Source organism: Erinaceus europaeus, chromosome 14 (assembly GCF_950295315.1).
Source record: "Erinaceus europaeus chromosome 14, mEriEur2.1, whole genome shotgun sequence".
In the NCBI taxonomy this organism is placed as follows: domain Eukaryota; kingdom Metazoa; phylum Chordata; class Mammalia; order Eulipotyphla; family Erinaceidae; genus Erinaceus; species Erinaceus europaeus.
This window is the reverse complement of record NC_080175.1, coordinates 25,894,952-25,913,882: the sequence shown is the minus strand read 5'-3', so window position 1 is coordinate 25,913,882 and position 18,931 is coordinate 25,894,952. Positions and strand designations below refer to the sequence as shown.

Below are 18,931 nucleotides of genomic sequence, written 5' to 3'. Positions count from 1 at the left end.
GGGAGATTAATGTTTTACAGTCGCCAGTCAATACAATAGTTTGTACATGCATAATATTTCTCAGTTTTCCACGTAGCGATACAACCCCCACTAGGTCCTCTGTCATCCTTTTCCAGGACCTGTACTCTCCCCCCTACCCCACTCCAGAGTCTTTTTTTTTTTAATGGGTTTTTTTAAACTTCTTTTTATTCTTATTATTCTTATTATTTTATTTTTTCCCTTTTGTTGCCTTTGTTTTTGTTGTTGTAGTTGTTGTTGTTGATGTCGTTGTTGTTGGATAGGACAGAGAGAAATGGAGAGAGGAGGGGAAGACAGGGGGAGAGAAAGAGAGACATCTGCAGACCTGCTTCACCACCTGTGAAGTATCTCCCCTGCAGGTGGGGAGCCAGGGCTTGAACTGGGATCCTTATGTCGGTCCTTGCGCTTTGCGCCAAGTGCGCTTAACCCGCTGCACTACCGCCCGACCCCCTTTTAACTTCTTTATTGGGGGATTGATGTTTTACAGTTGCCAGTCAATACAATAGTTTGTACATGCATAACATTTTCCAGTTTTCCACATAACAATACAACCCCCACTGGTTAGGTCCACTGTCATCCTTTTTGGACCTGTACTCCCCTCCCCCACCCTACCCCAGAGTCTTACTTTGGTGCAGCACACCAGCTCCAGTCCAGGTTCTGCTTAGTGTTTTCTCTTCTGGTCTTGCTTTTCAACTTCTGCCTGTGAATGACATCATCTCATATTCATCCTTCTGTTTCTGATTTATTTCACTCAACATGATTTCTTCAAGCTCTATCCAAGATGGGCTGAAAACAGTGAAGTCACCCCTTTTAATAGCTGAGTAGTATTCCATTGTGTATATATACCACAGCTTGCTCAGCCACTCATCTGTTGTTGGACACCTGGGTTGCTTCCAGGTTTTGGCTATTACAAATTGTGCTGCTAAGAACATATGTGTACACAGATGTTTTTGGATGGGTGTGTTGGGTTCCTTAGGATATATCCTCAGGAGAGGAGTTGCAGGGTCATAGGGTAGGTCCATTTCTAGCCTTCTGAGCATTCTCCAGACTGCTCTCCACAGGGATTGGACCAATTGACATTCCCACCAGCAGTGCAGGAGGGTTCCTTTGACCCCACAACCTCTCCAGCATTTGCTGCTGTTACCTTTTCTAATGTATGACATTCTCACAGAGTGAAGTGGTATCTCATTGTTGTCCTTATTTGCATTTCTCTGACAATCAAAGACTTGGAGCATTTTTTCACGTGTTTCTCAGCCTTTTGGATCTCTTCTGTAGTGAATATTCTGTCCATGTCCTCCCCCATTTTTGGATGGGGTTATTTGTTTTCTTGTTGAGTTTGGCAAGTTCTTTATATATTTTGGTTATTAGTCTCTTGTCTCATGTATGGCATGTAAAGATCTCCCACACTGTGAGGGGTCTCTTGGTTTGGGTAGTGGTTTCTTTTGCTGTGCAGAAGCTTTTTTTTTTTTTTAGTTTTTTTTAAATTAAAAAATTTTTTTTAGATTTTTTATATTTATTTAATTTATTTATTCCCTTTTATTGCCCTTGTTGTTTTATTGTTGTAGTTATTATTGTTGTTGTTGTTGGATAGGACAGAGAGAAATGGAGAGAGGGAGGGGAAGACAGAGAGGAGGAGAGAAAGTGAAGCGACTCCCCTGCAGGTGGGGAGCCGGGGTTCGAACCGGGATCCTTATGCCGGTCCTTGTGCTTTGCGCCACCTGCGCTTAGCCTGCTGCACTACAGCCCGACTCCCCCCCAAAATTTTTTTTAAACCAGAGCACTGTTCAGCTCTGGCTTATGGTGGTGCAGGGATTGAACCTGGGACTTTGGAGCCTCAGGCATGAGAGTCTGTTTGCATGACCATTATGCTATCTACCCTCTGCTCTTTTTTAAATTTCTTTATTGGGGGTTAATGTTTTACAGTTGACAGTGAATACAATAGTTTGTACATTCATAACATTTCTCAGTTTTCCACATAACAGTACAACCCCCACTAAGTCCTGTGTCATCCTTTTCTAGGACCTGTACTCTCCCCTACCCATCCCAGAAGTCTTTTACTTAGGTGCAATACACCAACTCCAGTTCAGGTGTGCAGAAGCTTTTTAATTTGATGTGGTCTCATTGGTTTATTCTTTTTTTGTTTGTTTGTTTTAAAAGATTTTATTTATTTATTAATGAGAAAGATAGGAGGAGAGAGAGAAAGAACCAGACATCACTCTGGTACATGTGCTGCCGGGCATTGAACTGAAGACCTCATGCTTGAAAGTCCAATGTTTTATCCACTGCGCCACCTCCTGGACCACTCATTGGTTTATTCTTGCCTTAGTCTTCTTTGTAATTGGATTCATTTCATTGAAGATGTCTTTAAAATTTAAGCGGACACAACGACCCAGGGTCCATGCTCCCAGAGGGATAGATAATGGGAAAGCTATTGGGGAAGGGATGGGATATGGAGATTGGGTGGCAGGAACTGTGTGGAGTTGTACCCCGCCCCCCATCCTATGATTTTGTTAATGTCTCCTTTCTTAAATAAATTAATTAATTTAAAAAAATTATGCGGAAAAGAGTTCTGCCAATATTTTCTTCTAAGTATCTGATAGTTTCTGGTCTAACATTCAAGTCCTTGATCCACTTGGAATTTACTTTTGTGTTTGGTGAAATATAGTGGTTCAGTTTCATTCTTCTGCATGTTTCAACTCATTTTTTCCAGACTCCCCTTTTCCCATTTAATAGTCTGGGCTCCTTTGTCAAAGATTAGATGTCCATAGGTGTGGGGGCTTACTTCTGGGCTCTCAATTCTATTCCACTGGTCAGTGTGTCTATTCATGTTCCAGTACCAAGCAGTTTTGATGATAGTGGCCCTATAATGCAATTTGAGATCTAGGAGTGTGATGCCTCCAGTTCTGTTCTTTCTTCTCAAGATGGTTTTGGCAATTCTAGGTCTTTTCTGGTTCCAGATAAACATTTGTAGCATTTGTTCTATTCTCCTAAAAAATGTGCTTGGGATCTTGATGGGGATAGCATTCAATTTGTAGATGGCTCTGGATAGTATATTCATTTTGATGATGTTAATTCTTCCAACCCATGAACATGGAATATCTTTCCACTTCTTTGTGTCTTTTTCAATTTCTTTGAGTAGTGACTCATAATTTTCAGTATACAAGTCTTTCACTTCTTTGGTTAGGTTTATTCCTAGATACTTTGTTTTTGTTGCTATAGTAAAAGGAATTGATTTCTGGATTTCATCTTCTTCTAACTTAGTGTTTGCATAGAGGAATGCCACTGCCTTTTTGTATGTTAATTTTGTAGTCTGACACTTTATTGTTTTGAACTCAATGACTCTTAACAATAATAATAAACTTGGCCGTCACTGTCCTTTACCCCATTTATTGGCTGTTCCACCTCCTGTCTCTCTGCTGGTTCTTGCCTCCTTTTTTTGGCTTCCATTTTTCTTGCCTTGCCTCTTTTTTTTTTTTTTTAATTATTTATTTATTCCCTTTGGTTGCCCTTGTTTTGTTGTTGTAGTTATTGTTGTTGGATAGGACACAGAGAAATGGAGAGAGGAGGGGAGACAGGAGGAAAGAAAGACACCTGCAGACCTGCTTCACCATTTGTGAAGCGACTCCCCTGCAGGTGGGGAGCCTGAGGCTGGAACCCAGATTCTTATGCCTGTCTTTGCGCTTTGCACCATGTGCTCTTAATCTGGTGCGCTTGCCTTGCCTCTTAAATGTTCTACCGCTCTACTCTTTCCCATTCTGTATAATCTCAGTGCAAAGTTTAAAAAAATATATGTGTGTGTTGCACTGCTCAGTTTTGTTGGTGTTCGGTGTCACTGTATATTACTGCTGCACTCTCCCGAGCCCCACATTGGAAAGCTCCATCTTAAATGATGCTCTTTCCTTGACTCACTGTTTGGCTTCTAACCTCTTGTGCTTCTGAAGATTTTTTTTTTTTTGCCTCTAGGGTTATTGCTGGGGCTTGGTGTCAGCACTGTGAATTCACTGCCCTTGGTGGCCGTTTTTTCCATTTTTGTTGTTATATAGGACAGAGAGAAATTGAGAGAGGAGGGGAAGACAGAAAGGGGGGAGACAGAGAGAGTGGGAGAAAGACACCTGCAGACCTGTTTTGTTTCACTGCTTGAAGCGACCCCCTTGCAGGTGGGGAGCCAAGGGCTCGAATCGGGATCCTTGGGCCGAACTTCACACTATGTGCGCTTAACCTGGTGCACCACCATCCAACCCCCTGAAGGTTATTTTTGGGAGTCTGGCGGTAGCGCAGTGGGTTAAGCGCACGTGGAGCAAAGCGCAAGGACCAGTTAGAATCCTGGCTGGAGCCCCTGGCTCCCCACCTGCATGCAGGGAAGTCGCTTCACAGGTGGTGAAGCAGGTCTGCAGGCGTCTCTCTGTCTCTATCTCCCTCTTCTCTTACAGTTTCTCTCTGTCTCTATCCAATAACAAATAAATTTAAAAATTCTTTAAAGAAAGATTATTATTACTGTTTTTGCCAGAGTACCTCTCAGCTCTGGCTGGTGACTGGTGAAGGAAGAGGAGGTCCTTTGTTTCAAGCACCTCTGGATTATCTCTGGAGAGCAAAAGACTTGTTTAAAAAAATTTTTTGAGGGGTGCTTGAAATGATATGTTAATTCGTGTTATTAAAGAGGTGGTTTGGTGTTGATACCCTTGCAGCTGCAGTAACCCTCAGCCTTTTTTATTTTTTAAGACTTTAAAAAAAATATTTAATCCCTTATGTTGCCCTTGTTGTTTTATTGTTGTAGTTATTGTTGCCGTTGTGTTGGATAGTACAGAGAGAAATGGAGAGAGAAGGGGAAGACGGGGTGGGGTGCGGGGTGGGGGGATTAGGGAGAGAAAGACACCTGCAGTACCTGCTTCACTTCACTGCTTGTGAATGGACTCCCCTGCAGGTGGGGAGCCGGGGGCTCCAACTGGGATCCATATGCTGCGCTACCGCCTGACTCCCAGCCCTCAATCTTCATTGAGGTGGTGGTCTTGGGCAGAATTCTCTCATTTTACTAAAACATTCATTGCTGGGTTGGCCTGTTGCTTTCTCAGTAATACGTTTCCTTTCCCTAGTATGAAAGTGCTGATTTTATTTGGTTGATTCTGTCAGTGCATTTGGACACAGATGACTGTATAACTAAAAAGAAAACTTTCTTGGGTGGTGGGGGTGGGGAGTGGGATGCCTGCCAGGCATTGAAACCAGGGCCTTATATATATGTAAAGTATATACTATATCCTTGGTCCAAAAAGAAAACTGTGTTTGTGAATCTGCAAGTTAATATATGTGGGACATCTTCAGTTAGGTGTTTTTTTTCCCCCAAGAAAAAAGATGGTTTGGGTGGTTGCACATCTAGTTGAGCGCACGTTACAGTGCTGTAGTGAACATGTAACCCTAAACCCTAGTAACTATAGTAACCATAATGCGCCTGCATAGTGTGATATGACAGAAATATATGTATGCATAGATAAGATGTCAACCCGAACCTAACTGGCCAATGGGAATGTAACCTTGAAACCAGAGGCAAGCTAAGTGTAGGTAAAGGCTCAGAAACCAGCTGGATGAAACACTTCCACCTGACAGGATGCTGCTGGTGTGGCTACAAATTTAAAGCACACGTGCTAGCCTAAGTAACAGCTTCCCCAGCTCCAGGGCCCCTCGCTAATCCCGTGGTGCCTGCAGACAAAAGGACCTCCTCCTGGCAACACAGTGGGTGGTGATTATGTCGTGATCCTTGCCTGTGGACAGCTATTAAGTAAGGAGAGGGTTGACTGTGTGATTGTGTGAATTGTGTGACCTTTCTCTGGCATCAAAAAACAAGTAAAAAAAAAATTGTTGCTTAACCCCGACACGCTCTCAGAATGAGTCCTTGCTCTAATTCCTTTGCTGGCGACAAATGCACAAGAACTCGGGTTCGAGCCCCTGGTCCCCACCTGCAGGGGGAAAGCTTTATGAGCAGTGAAGCAGTGTTGCAGGTGTCTCTCTGTCTCTCTCCCTCGCCCTCTCCCCCCCTTCCCCTCTTGATTTCGGGCTGTTTCTACTCAATAAATAAAGATAAAACCATTTTAAAAAGTGAAAAGACAAATAGAGCTAGGGGAGGTAATATAGAAACTTGAGACAGATGGTATCCTACTGTATTTAAGAAAGTTCCGTGGCACTTGAATCAACTTGTAGAAAATGAACTCAGGGGCCATGGCACACTTGGTTAAGTGCAAATATCACCATGTGCAAGGACCCGAGTTCCTAGGCCCCGCTCCCCACCTACAGGGGATCTGCTTCACGAGCAGTTCTATAGGTGTCTATATCTCTACCTCTGTTAGCGAGCAAATTCTGGATCCGGGATGGGGTATCCTCAGGAATTCCCGTCTGAGGAGATCTCGCTGGAGCCTCCAGATGTTAGCGAGCAAATTCAAACCACCATCCACTGCAAGGAAGCAAAAGATGTTTATTCACGAATTCGAATCTGGGTCGAGAGGTGACAACAGCAGTCCACCAGGCTCGACCCCGAACAAGGCTCAAACCACACAATTTATAGGATTTCAGAATGCACTCAGGGAGGGGGAATGTATAACCTCATCACTCTACAACCAATAACATGCCATAAAAAGCGCGGAATCCAATCATTTTAAACATAGTGAAGCGCGGGGTCCACTCAAGGCAAAGCGCGGACTTATTTCAAACATTGCACCACCACACAACCAATAGGACTTAGCCAGAGTAGCTGTCCCCACATCCTTCCGCCATCAGTTGCAACCATCTGGTAAACAGCTTTCCTTAAACCCTGTGCAAAGGTCCTGATAAGGCTTGCCATAACTTATGCAGGGTCTGATTAAACATTTAGTGGCTTACTGTTCGGGTCCTGTTTTTCTTTAAGGGGAAAGTTCAAGGAATTTTCCACTCCAGGAATTTTCCACTCCACATTCCCCACTAGTCTTAGCTAAGAATCAAACCTTTGATTCACTGTCCTCATCCTCTTCTTCTTATGGAATATCAGTATACCTAGTCCTGAAGACCATTATCTTAAGAGTCCTCTGTTTCAGTGGGCTCAGCAACTGCCCTCTTCAAACGAGTGTGATGAATCTAATGGTGCTTTCCGGCAACCTTTACAGCAGTTGGTGTACTCAGGATCACGATATAAGGTCCTTCCCACCGGGCCTCGAGGTGGTCGGGGTGCAATTTCTTTACCAGCACTGAGTCACCAGGCTCAAACAAGTGGTTGCAGCCTTGTCTCTCCTCCCTCCGGGTTCCAGGTCTCGCATCCCGAACTGCTGCTCTTGCCTTTTTTTGCACCACCTGTAAGGCCTGTAAGGACTTAAGGAGATTGCCATGCGACACTTCAGCCAATTTCTCAGCCCCTACCCTGGATACCAGGGCTGGCTGCTTGCCATACACAATTTCAAAAGGAGTGAATCCAGACATATATGGGGTATTCCTACCTTTAAGCAAAGCAAAAGGTAAAAGAGAAACCCAGTCCCCGCCAGTCTTTTTTTTTTTTTAACTTGGTTAAGCTTTCCTTAATAGTCCTATTCATTCTTTCTACCTGCCCGAACTCTGAGGGCGATAAATACAATGTAACTTCCACTTAATTTTTAAAGTTTCAGCCAATTGTTGGGTGACCTTGGCAATGAATGCCGGACCACTATTAGACCCCAGTGAATAAGGGAGCCCACATCTAGGAATAATTTCAAAGACCAGTTGTTTCACCACTACCTGGGAAGTTTCTTTCTTGGTTGAGAAAGCTTCAGCCCATCCTGAAAAAGTATCTATCATAACTAAGAGGTACTTATATCCTCCTCGAGCTACAGGCATCTCAGTGAAGTCTAGTTCCCAGTGTTCTCCGGGTTCCTCTCCTCGCCACCGAGTTCTGGGCTCCTTCACTTGCACTGGATTAGCGTTGACTCTGGCACATGTGGCACAGCGGCCTGCCACACCCTGGGAAATCCTGTGCAGACCAACTATCAAGTAGAATTTACTGATTAACTCAGCCAGTTTGTTTCCCCCCAGATGGGTACCTTGATGCATCTGAGTGACCACCTTTCTTCCCAGTGACTGAGGTAGCAGAATCCTCTTATCCGGGAGGATGATCCACCCTTCTCTATTAAGTTTTCTCCCAAGCTTCTGGCTCAGCCTCTCTTCTCGTTCGGAGTACTCGGGCTTTTCCTCTTCGATGATTTCTTCTGGCGTAGCCACTACCAGCTGGGCCTGGGTCCCCACTAGTCTTTGGGCCGCTTCCCGGGCTTTCTGGTCTGCCAACCGGTTGCCCCGTGATATTTCCGAATCGTCTTTCTGGTGCCCTCTGCAGTGGAGGCTGCCAGCGGGGCCAATATCTCCGGGGCATGCTTGGTAGCTTTTCCTCCAACCGTCAACAATCTTCTTTCTTAGTACAAAGCCCCATGGATATGGGCTGTAGCAAAGGCATACCTACTGTCAGTGTAGATGTTTACCTTCTTTCCTGTTCTCCACTTGAGTGCTTGGGTGAGAGCTATCAGCTCAGCCTTCTGTGCCGATGTTCCTTGCGGCAGAGCCTTAGCCCATAGAGCCGCCTGACTCGTGACCACCGCGGCGCCAGCATACCGCACACCGTCCTTCACAAAGCTGCTTCCATCCGTGTAGAGGGTTTCCTGTGCGTCTGGCAGTGGGACGTCCGTCAGGTCTGCTCTCAACGAGGTCAGGGCTCCAGGATCTCTCTGCAATCGTGGGTGACATCTTCTTCCGGGTTGGGGAGCAGGGTGGCTGGATTTAAAGCTGCAGTCTGCTTAAAAGTAATGTGAGGTGGGTCCAACAACAGTACCTGATAATGGGTGACTCAAGGGTTGGTCATCCACCGGTCCAGCGGGGAGTGAAGCAGGTTGGTCAGATTGTGGGCTGCGTCCTTTGGAGGGGCTCGTAGAGGTGATATTCTTCCCCTGCCAGCATGGTGAGCAAGATCCGCCCTCCCGCTTGTACTGTAGGTCCACGCTCAGCATCAAAGGAGATGGTGGCCTGCAGTTTCTGAAGGAGATCTCGCCCTAACAATGGTTCAGGGCACTTGGGGATTACCAGGAAGGAGTGAGTGATAGTCTCTAGGCCGGGACCAGCGACCCTTCCTATTGACCTTAGATAGCTTCTTGCTTCCCCTGTGGCCCCTACAATTCTAACCTTGTCCTTTCCGGTGGGTCCAATAGGTTGCTGAAGTACTGAATGGGTGGCCCTGGTATCCACTAGAAAGTCAGTCAATTTTCCCCCTACCGAGAGTTTTACCCTAGGCTCCCGGGGGTTGGAGGAGCCCTGACTTCCTCAGTCTAATTCAACCAGCAGAGGTGCTTCCTCTCTTTTCCTCTCTTCTTCCTTCAATTTTGGACAATTCTTCCAGTGCCCTTCTTCTTTGCATAGCGCACACTTATTCCACCCTAGAGGTTTGCCTCCGCCTCTAATCTGCCCTTTCTCTTTCCTTGACCCTCTTCTGTCTTCCCTGGCCAAAAGGACCTTCGCCATCCTTTTATTCAATTCTAAAGTGGCTTTCGCCGGGTCCTCTCTATTTTCAAAAACTTTCTGGGCTACTGCCAACAACTCAGAGAGAGACTTCCCCTCAAAACCTTCTAACTTTTGTAACTTCCTTCTAATGTCTGGGACTGATTGGACCACAAACTGGAGGATGACTGCCTGCCCATTCTCGGGGGCCCTGGGATTTATAGGTGTCCAGGTCTGATACGCCTGACATAATCTTTCCAGAAAGGCAGTCGGGCTCTCATCTGTGCCCTGCTTACACTCGGTCACCTTAGATAGATTGGTGGGTTTCCGGGCTGCTGCTCAGATCCCTCGCAATAGAGTCTGGCGGTACCTGGTGAGGGCATCATGTCCTGCCTCTGAATTGGGGTCCCACTTGGGTCGGGACTGAGGAAAAACTTCCTCTACCACACCCTGATCAGTGGTTGGCTCCCCCCGGTAATCTCGGACTTGCTTCTTTCCCTCCACCTAATTCTTTTCCTTTCTCCTAGGGTGAATAAGGTATTCAGCAGTTGCTGACAATCATCCCACGTGGGTTGATGGGTATAAAAAACTGACTCGAGTAGGGTTGCCACCCCCTCTGGGTCTACAGAAAAAGGAGGGTTCTGGTTCTTCCAATTATACAAATCAGAAGTGCTAAAGGGGATGTAAGTCCTTAGGGTCGTCCTCCTGTATCCGTCTCCCCTACCTCCCGCAAAGGAAAGGTCCCGACCGACACAGGTTCTGATCGAAAGCGGTCCTTGCTCTCGTGTGAGGCGGACTCAAGACTCCTGAGAGGGGCCCAGAGGTGGAGTCAGGTATTTGGGAGGTCCCCTCGGGGGCAGAGGCCCTTGAGGCTTCGGGATAAGGAGGAGGATTCTCACTCCTCAACTTCCTTATTCTTGGGGGAGACTCGGGGGCCTCAGGGAGGACCGGGATGGTAGGCCTTCTAGGAAGCCTGTCCCCCCGGCTCACTCCTGGCCACGAACACCCCTGATCTATTCCTAGCCTTCTCCTTCCATCTTCTACACTCCCGCAAATACTTTGGCTGGTCCTGAATGATACCTATCCAGACCTCAATGTAGGACATCTGGTCAGGGTGTCTGGGGTTTCCAAAAACCAGGTTGTGCATTGCCGCGCACTTTCCTGGGTCGAGACTCCCCGTCCCAGGCCAGCCGACCCCAAGGTCGGCCACTCCCTTTCACTGAGCTTCCTCAGTGTGAAGGCGTCCACCCTCATGGAGAAATCTGAAAAATTCTTAATTAAACATTCAAGGGGGTGAGTTGGCAGTTCTTGGACTGACTCTGTCCCATCTTTTCGTCAAAATGGAACAAAAGGGAGACAAACAATGCAACAAGAGTTATAGCAACTAAACTGAGGGTCCCTTTCACTCCTTTTCTTGCACGCCGGCTGGCACACCATACACTTTCACAATCTCTTTCACTCACATACACTTTTCCAGTCAAACCGAAGGGTGTCCACTTAGGACTTTCTCCCTCTTTGGGGTTGTATAGGGTTTCTGTGGATGGGAGCTCCAGTTTTGCTTACCACCTAATCACACAGAAAAAGAGGAACAGAAATAATACTGGAAAAAGAACTGCCACCCTGAGGGAGACAGACAAGCAACTGTGCTTGCCTGGCCGGGCCCCTCGCGGGACCTTAAGGAGTCTTAGCTTAGGAGTAGCCGTATGAGCCCCGGCCTCGATCTCAATGAAATTGAGAATCTCCACTGAGCTGAGACGACTCCATGGACACGCAGGTTGAGAGCCCAATCACGCTCTGTAGTCTAATGACCGTGAGGCACACAACACATGGGCATTCACACTAAAGCATTCATTCAGTCAAGAGGGGGCGATTACCTGACCGGCCGCCGCTACTAAAATATTACAAGTCAGGCCTTCAGGAATCACCGGAGAGTAGCTCTGGCCAGACTCCGTCAGTTGCACTGACAAGGTCAATCTTTTTGTGAATCACCAAAGTGGAGAGAGAGAGAGAGAGAGAGAGACAGGAGAGAGACACGTCAGGGCCACAGGGGACGTTTCCTGTAGCATCTGAACCAGTGGCCGACCTTTCGTCCAGGCCTCACCTGGCTATAGCGTGGCGTGGTACACACCCACACTCTTCAGGGCTATGCCTCAGGAATTCCCGTCTGAAGAGAGCCTGTACCCAAGCAGCCTGGAAGTCATCACTTCCCAATGCTGCAGTCTGGGATTTCAACGCGGCGTCCCGCAATCCACAGACCCCCAAACCCCATGGGGACACACAAGCGGTATACTGTGCACAAAAATCAGACCTGTCTTACCGGCGCTGGACAAGGCTTCTTCCGGGTTGGGGTATCCTCAGGAATTCCCGTCTGAGGAGATCTCGCTGGAGCCTCCAAATGTAAGCGAGCAAATTCAAACCACCACCACTGCAAGGAAGCAAAAGATGTTTATTCACGAATTCGAATCCGGGTCGAGAGGTGACTGACAGCAGTCCACCAGGCTCAACCCCGAACAAGGCTCAAACCACACAATTTATAGGATTTCAGAATACACTCAGGGAGGGGGAATGTATAACCTCATCACTCTACAACCAATAACATGCCATAAAAAGCGCGGAATCCAATCATTTTAAACATAGTGAAGTGCGGGGTCCACTCAAGGCAAAGCGCGGACTTATTTCAAACATTGCACCACCACACAACCAATAGGACTTAGCCAGAGTAGCTGTCCCCACATCCTTCCGCCATCAGTTGCAACCATCTGGTAAACAGCTTTCCTTAAACCCTGTGCAAAGGTCCTGATAAGGCTTGCCCTTATGCAGGGTCTGGTTAAACATCTAGTGGCTTACTGGTCGGGTCCTGTTTTTCTTTAAGGGTAAAGTTCAAGGAATTTTCCACTCCAGGAATTTTCCACTCCACACTATCTCCCCTCCACTCTCAGTTTCTTTCTGCCCTGTCAAAAATAGAAAGGAAGGAAGGAAAGAAAGGAAGAAAGAAGGAAAGGAAAGGAAAGAAAGAGCCACTGGGAGCAGTAGATTTGTAGTGCAGGCACTGAGCCCTGGTGATAACCCTGGTGGCAAATAAAATTACATTTTAAAAAAGGAAAAGAAAGTGAACTCACTGTTTTCTTTTTTGAAACATATTTCTCATGGCTGAGGGGAATAGCTCAGCTGGTGGAGTGTGGGATTTGCTTGCCTCTGTAGTTCCCAGTTCAATTCCCTGTCAGTATACGTGCTGAGTACATGTGCTGGAGTGGTGCTCTGGCTTCTCTCTGTGCATCTCTCTGACTTGTGAAACTCTGTCACATGTGAAATAAATAAAATATTTAAAACGATCTCTTTATTTTCTCTGTCGCAGTACCTTGCCCAGGTCAGAAGCTCTGGTGTTAGTCTAGATGTTATGCACCACCTAGACTAAGCCAGACTCCCCACTCCCCGCCCCACAAGAGTAACCTGAGTTCTGGGAGGTCTCCACTCATAGTAGCCTGGGGGAGACACAGCCATTTTGTAGCGGGCGTGTCAGTCAAACACACATTTAGGCACTAAGGCTGAAGGGATTTTGAAAATGTAGCTAACAGACCCTGGTGATTGGCTTTGAATTAACCTCAAGGGAGATTATCCTGGGTTGCCTGACTTAATCAGATTGAATCTCTTTACAAGACTGGGGCCCCCTGAGGCCAGAGACTCCAGTCTTACCTAGGCCTGCCTTGCTGTCCTGCTCCCAGGACCATCCTCTCCGACCTGCCTGCCCTAGATGACTTCGGGCATGCTTAGCCAACTCTGACAGCTCATCCCTGGCTCAAGATCGATTTTTATATATTCATCAATAATACATAGCTACATTTAATACTGGTATCGTATTGATTGTGCTTCTCTTTGGTTAAGCACCAATTGATAGAATATTCCTTCTATATCAAGTCACTTAGTAAGTCCTAAGACTGTTTTAAAAGGTCATCTCATAGTTGGGGAGATAGCTAGACCGGATTTACATGGATGAGATACCACCTATGCAGGGACAGAGCTGTGTTCTGACCTCTTTTTTTAATCAAAAATATTCATTTAACCTCTCTGTCATGGTGAACACCTTGGTTCATTTGAGGCCTACCTCTTGTCTAGATTATTGGGCTTCCCTTCCAGCTGTTCCCTCTGAGGTCTTAACATATCCTGATTATTCTCATATGACTGCCCAAAATGTGCTTCATTTTCCCAGTCATCACTGGAGTTTCACCACTCCAGGCTGACTTTTTATTTAAAAGCCAAAGCATTACTAAGCTCTTTTTTTATGGTGGTGCCAGGAATTGGACATGAGATCTTTTTAATTAAAAAAAAATTATATTGGGGGAACTAATGGTTTACAGTAATAAATAAAATACAGGGTGGGGGTAGATAGCATAATGGCTATGCAAAGAGACTCTCATCCCTGAGGCTCCGCAGTCCCAGGTTCAGTCCCCTGCACCTCCATAAGCCAGAGCTGAGCAGGGCTCTGGTGTCTCTCTCTGTGTCTCTCTCTTCATCTCTCTCAAAAATAAAATAAAAAAATATTTAAAAAATAAAATACAATAGTTTGTATATGTATAACATTTCTCAGTTTCCACATAACAATTCAACCCCCTTTAGGCCCTCTGACATCATGTTCCAGGACCTGAACCCTCCCCCCACCCCAGAGTTCTTTACTTTGGTGCAATACACCAAACCCAGCCCAAGTTCTGCTTTGTGTTTTTCTTATTTTTCAGCTTCTCTTTTTAATTTATTATTGGTAATTTAATAGTGATCGACAAGATTGTGGGCTAAGAGTGACACAATTCATACAGTTCCCACCACCAGCGTGCCATATCCCCTCCCCTCTATTGGAAGCTTCTCTTTTATATATATCTATATATTTTCCCCCTTTTGTTGCCCTTGCTTTTTTTTTTAATATTTATTTATTTCCTTTTGTTGCCCTTGTTGTTTTGTTGTAGTTATTGTTGTTATTGATGTCGGCATTCTTGGATAGGACAGAGAGAAATGGAGAGAGAAGCAGAAGAGAAAGACACCTGCAGACCTGCTTCACCTCCTGTGAAGCGACTCCCCCGCAGGTGGGGAGCCGGGGCCTCGAACTGGGATCCTTACGCCAGTCCTTTCGCTTTACGCCACGTGCCCTTAATCCGCTACGCTACCGCCTGACTCCCGCCCTTGGTTTTTTTTGTTTTCTGGTTTTTTTTTTTTTGCCTCAGGGGTTATTGCTGGGGTTCAGTGCCTGCACCACGAATCCACTGCTCCCGCAGGCTATTTTTTTCCCTTTTGTTGCCCTTGTTTAACATTGTTGTGATTATTATTATTATTGTTGATGATGTCATTATTGTTGGATAGGACAGAGAGAAATGGAGAGGAGGGAAAGATAAGACACCTGCAGACCTGCTTCACCACCTGTGAAGTGACCCCCCTCTGCAGGTGGGGAGCCAGCGGCTTGAACCAGGATCCTTATGCCTGTCCTTGTGCTTTGAGCCATGTGCGCTTTACCAGTGGCACTACCGCCGGACCCCACTTGCTGTTTTTTATTGTTGTAGTTCTTGATGTCATTGTTGTTAGATAGGACAGAGAGAAGAGGGGAAGACAGAAGGGGGAGAGAAAGATAGACACCTGCAGACCTGCTTCACCGCCTGTGAAGGGTCTCCCTTGCAGGTGGGGAGCTGGGGCTTGAACCGGGATCCTTACACCTGTCCTTGCGCTTTGCGTCACCTGGGCTTAATCTACTGTGCTACCACCCGACTCCCTAAGTTTACTTTTTATTAATATTAATTTCACAAGAGACACAGAGAGAACACTCAGAATCTCATGTTTGTTAAGTTCAGCATTCTAATACCATGCCACCTTCTGGACCATGCCACTTCAATTTTTAGAGAGGAGAGACACCAAAGTACTGCTCTTCATGCATAGAGAGCCTCCTGTTTGTCCCTGGTGCTGTCCACAGTGCTGCCACATTGTACAGGGGCTGGTGCTGTCCACAGTGCTGCCATAGGGGACCAGGACCTCATGCATGAAAGTCTGGTCTCTGCCACTGTACCAACTCCCATCCTTTCTACTTATTTTTTTTCTGTGTTTTAATTCTTTATGTAAAAAAGATTTATTTGTTTACTTATTAATGAGAGAGAAGGAGGAGAGTATCCTATGTGATGTCAGGGATCAAACTTGGGACATCAAGCTTGAGATTTCAATGTTTTACTCATTGTGCCACCTCTCAGGTCACATCACATCCTTTTTTTTAATTTTTACTTTTTAAAAACTTTAAAAAATATATTTATTTCCTTTTTGTTGCCCTTGTTTTTATTGTTGTAGTTGTTATTGATGTTGTTGTTGGATAGGACAGAGAGAAATGGAGAAAGGAGGGGAAGACAGGGGGAGAGAAATATAGACACCTGCAGACCTGCTTCATTGCCTGTGAAGTGACTCCCCTGCAGTTGGGGAGCTGGGAGATCAAACCAGGATCCTTAAGCCGTGTCGTGTGCTTTACATTGGTTTGTTCTAGCCCTCCCCCCCCCCCCCCCCCCCCCGCCAAGAGAATTGGATCAGTCCAATTAATTTCGCGGGCCTGCTTGGCCCCGCCCCAAGGAACCCCGGGAGAGGATTCCTGAGTCCGAGAGTTCCTGAGTTCCCGAGTGACAGGGTTCCTGGGTTCCTGAGTTCGAGAGTTCCAGAGTTAGGCAGAGTTCCTGAGTTCCCGAGTGACTGAGTTCCTGAGTTTGAGAGGAAGAGAGAGAGGGCCAGAGAGTTCTAGAGTTGGAGAGTTCCTGAGTTCCAGAGTAAGAGACGGTTCCTGAGTTCGAGTGTAAGAGAGAGAGTGCTTGCGCCGCCGCAAAGAGACAGCGGAGTTCTGTTTGGTGATTAGTTTGTCTTAGTTTATGAATCGTTGTTCCTGAATAAAGAAATACAGCTTCCCTGCCCAGCCGTATGTCTCTGTTCGTCTCTGTTACCCGCCCGTGAAGCCAGCTAGAGCCAGGCGAAATTTTAACAACAAAGCCGGTCCTTGTGCTTTGTGCCACCTGCATTTAACCCACTGCGCTACTGCCTGACTCCCGCATCCTTTTTTTAACCAGAGCACTGCTCAACTGTGGTTTTTGGTGGTATGAGAGATTGAACTTGGGACTTTGGATCCTCAGACATGAGAGTCTCTTTGCATAACCATTATGTTGTCTCCCCCACCTCCCTGGTCACGTACTTTTATTTAAAAAAAAGAAAAGCATTACTGGGGAGTGCTCAGTTCTAGTTTATGGTGGTGCTGGGGATTGAATATAGAAACTTTGGTGCCTTGGTCTTTAAACTCTTTTTGTATAATCATTATGCTATCTCTTCAGTCCTCCCCACCCCCCAGTTAATTTTATTATTAATTTTTAAATTTTTTAATATTTATTTTCCCTTTTGTTGCCCTTTGTTGTTGTATTATTGTTATTGATGTCATCGTTATTAGATAGGACAGAGAGAAATGGAGAGAGGAGGGGAAGACAGAGGGGGGAGAGAAAGATAGACACCTAGTGGTCCGGGAGGTGGCGCAGTAATAAGGCTTTGGACTCTCAAGCATGAAGTCCTGAGTTCGATCCCCGGCAGCACACGTGCCAGAGTGATGTCTGGTTCTTTCTCTCTCCTCCTATCTTCTCATGAATAAATAAAAAAAATCTTTTTTTTTTTTTTTAAAAAAAAGACACCTGCAGAGCTGCTTCACTGCCTGTGAAGTGACTCCCCTGTAGGTGGGGAGCCAGGGGCTCCCCAGTTTATTTTTTGAGAGAGAGAAATAGACAAGAGAGAGACAGAGACACCAAAGTACTGTTTCACCGTTTATGGAGTTCCATTGGTGCAACCCATGCATAGATCCAGGGATCTGAGGGCCCCACAGTGTTTTCCCCATTGAATTATTGCCTTTTTTACTTTTTTATTTTTTTTTTTACCAGACCACTGCTCAACTCTTATTTATGGTGGTGGTGGTGGTATTGAACCTGGGACCCTGTAGCTTCAGGCATGAGAGTCTGTTTGTATAACCATTGTGCTATCTATCCCACCCTTGCTTGGTCTTTCCCTTTGGAGAATTTTTCTAGCATCTTGCAAGTCAGTTCTTGCCGGGCTAGTATGGGGGTGCCTCTTCCCAGGTGCGTACTCTCTGGGTTGGAGAGAACTCGACTGGAGCCAGCCTGGGCTGCTACTCACTCAGTGACGCGAGGGAGGTGACTCAGGAACCAAGCATGTGGTTGCAGCATGGCAATGCAATTCTTTATTGATCAGAGAGCCAAGGCTTTTAAAGGGTAGACCCGGAAGTGGCAAGTCAGAAACAGAAATGGCTAGGAAAGGGGCAGAGAAAGGCAAAAGGGGGCTGGGAAGGTAGAAACTTCCTTAGCAACTGTTGCGAGGGTTTTAACTGGTAGGATTAATATTACCCTGCAGGTAGGGAGGGTCTTGAGGATAGAAAGAAGATAGGTCAAAGGGTGAGGATCTTTCAGGCAAAACAAAGATAATATAGATAGGCCATAGTATCAGGAATGCAGGGTGCAGCAGGGGGAGCTGGCTTAATGCTTTCTGAGGCTCCTCACAATTTCCCATCATCTCCCCCTTTTTATCTAATGGCCATAGTATCAGGAATGTGGGGTGCTTTGTGAGGCAGGGAGTCTGATAAGAAGGGGCAACCCTTTGGGGGATACTCCTTGCTCAACCTCTTGGTAGAAAGAGAGACTGACAGGATAGACGCACTCCTCAGGTCAAACCCTACCAAGCTCAACCACATCCTCACAATTTCCTGACATCTCTTCCTTTCTTTTTATCTAATGGCCATATTTAAAAGGGTCAGTGTCTGTAAAAGACTCTCTTTCTGTCAGGGGAATAGCAGAGTAGGGGTGAACAGAAACCTTTTGGGCAGAAACCTGAGTGATGTTGTGCAGGCGTTCTTCAAAGAACTGGAATAAGACAGGGAGCGATAAGTAAGAGTAGCAAGGGCCAGTGTGAGGCTGAGGGGAAGCCTGATAGGCGGAGAGGGGCTGCCTGATGGGTGGAAGGAGGTGCTGCCTGATAGGTGGAGGAGTGGGGGCCTGATAGGCTGAGGGGCGAGAGGGGTGATCTGGCTTTGCGGGGTCCCGAGACAGCTGGCTGCGAAGTCCATGAACTACTACAGTCCTCGAGAAGTCCGGCAGTGTAAAGGGAGTGTCCAAGAGCTCCACCAGCAAGTCCTATAGAAGTGTCAGTCCAATGCCAATGACCAGGGGAAGAGATACCGCACATCTTATCTTGGTGGGGGAAGACAGCCACCGGAATTTTGCTTTTCTGTAGAGCTGAAACCGCCAAAAGGTGACAGGTGAGCAGAAGCAGGAAGGGCAGACAGTGATGGGCAAGAGAAGAGCAGTAGGAAAGTTTTGTCCTTGGACTCTGTGAATCAGGTTCTTCAGATTGTGCCAGGTCACATCATGGGTTTCAGGGAGCTATTGTAGTCATGCCA

General features: G+C 46.3%; 1 protein-coding gene across 9 annotated transcripts in view; it reads left to right on the top strand.

The window, feature by feature from the left end:
- The window catches only part of SFXN2 (sideroflexin 2), a 43,952-nt gene that overhangs the window by 6,497 nt on the left and 18,524 nt on the right, over window positions 1–18,931 (top strand). The window lies entirely within an intron of this gene.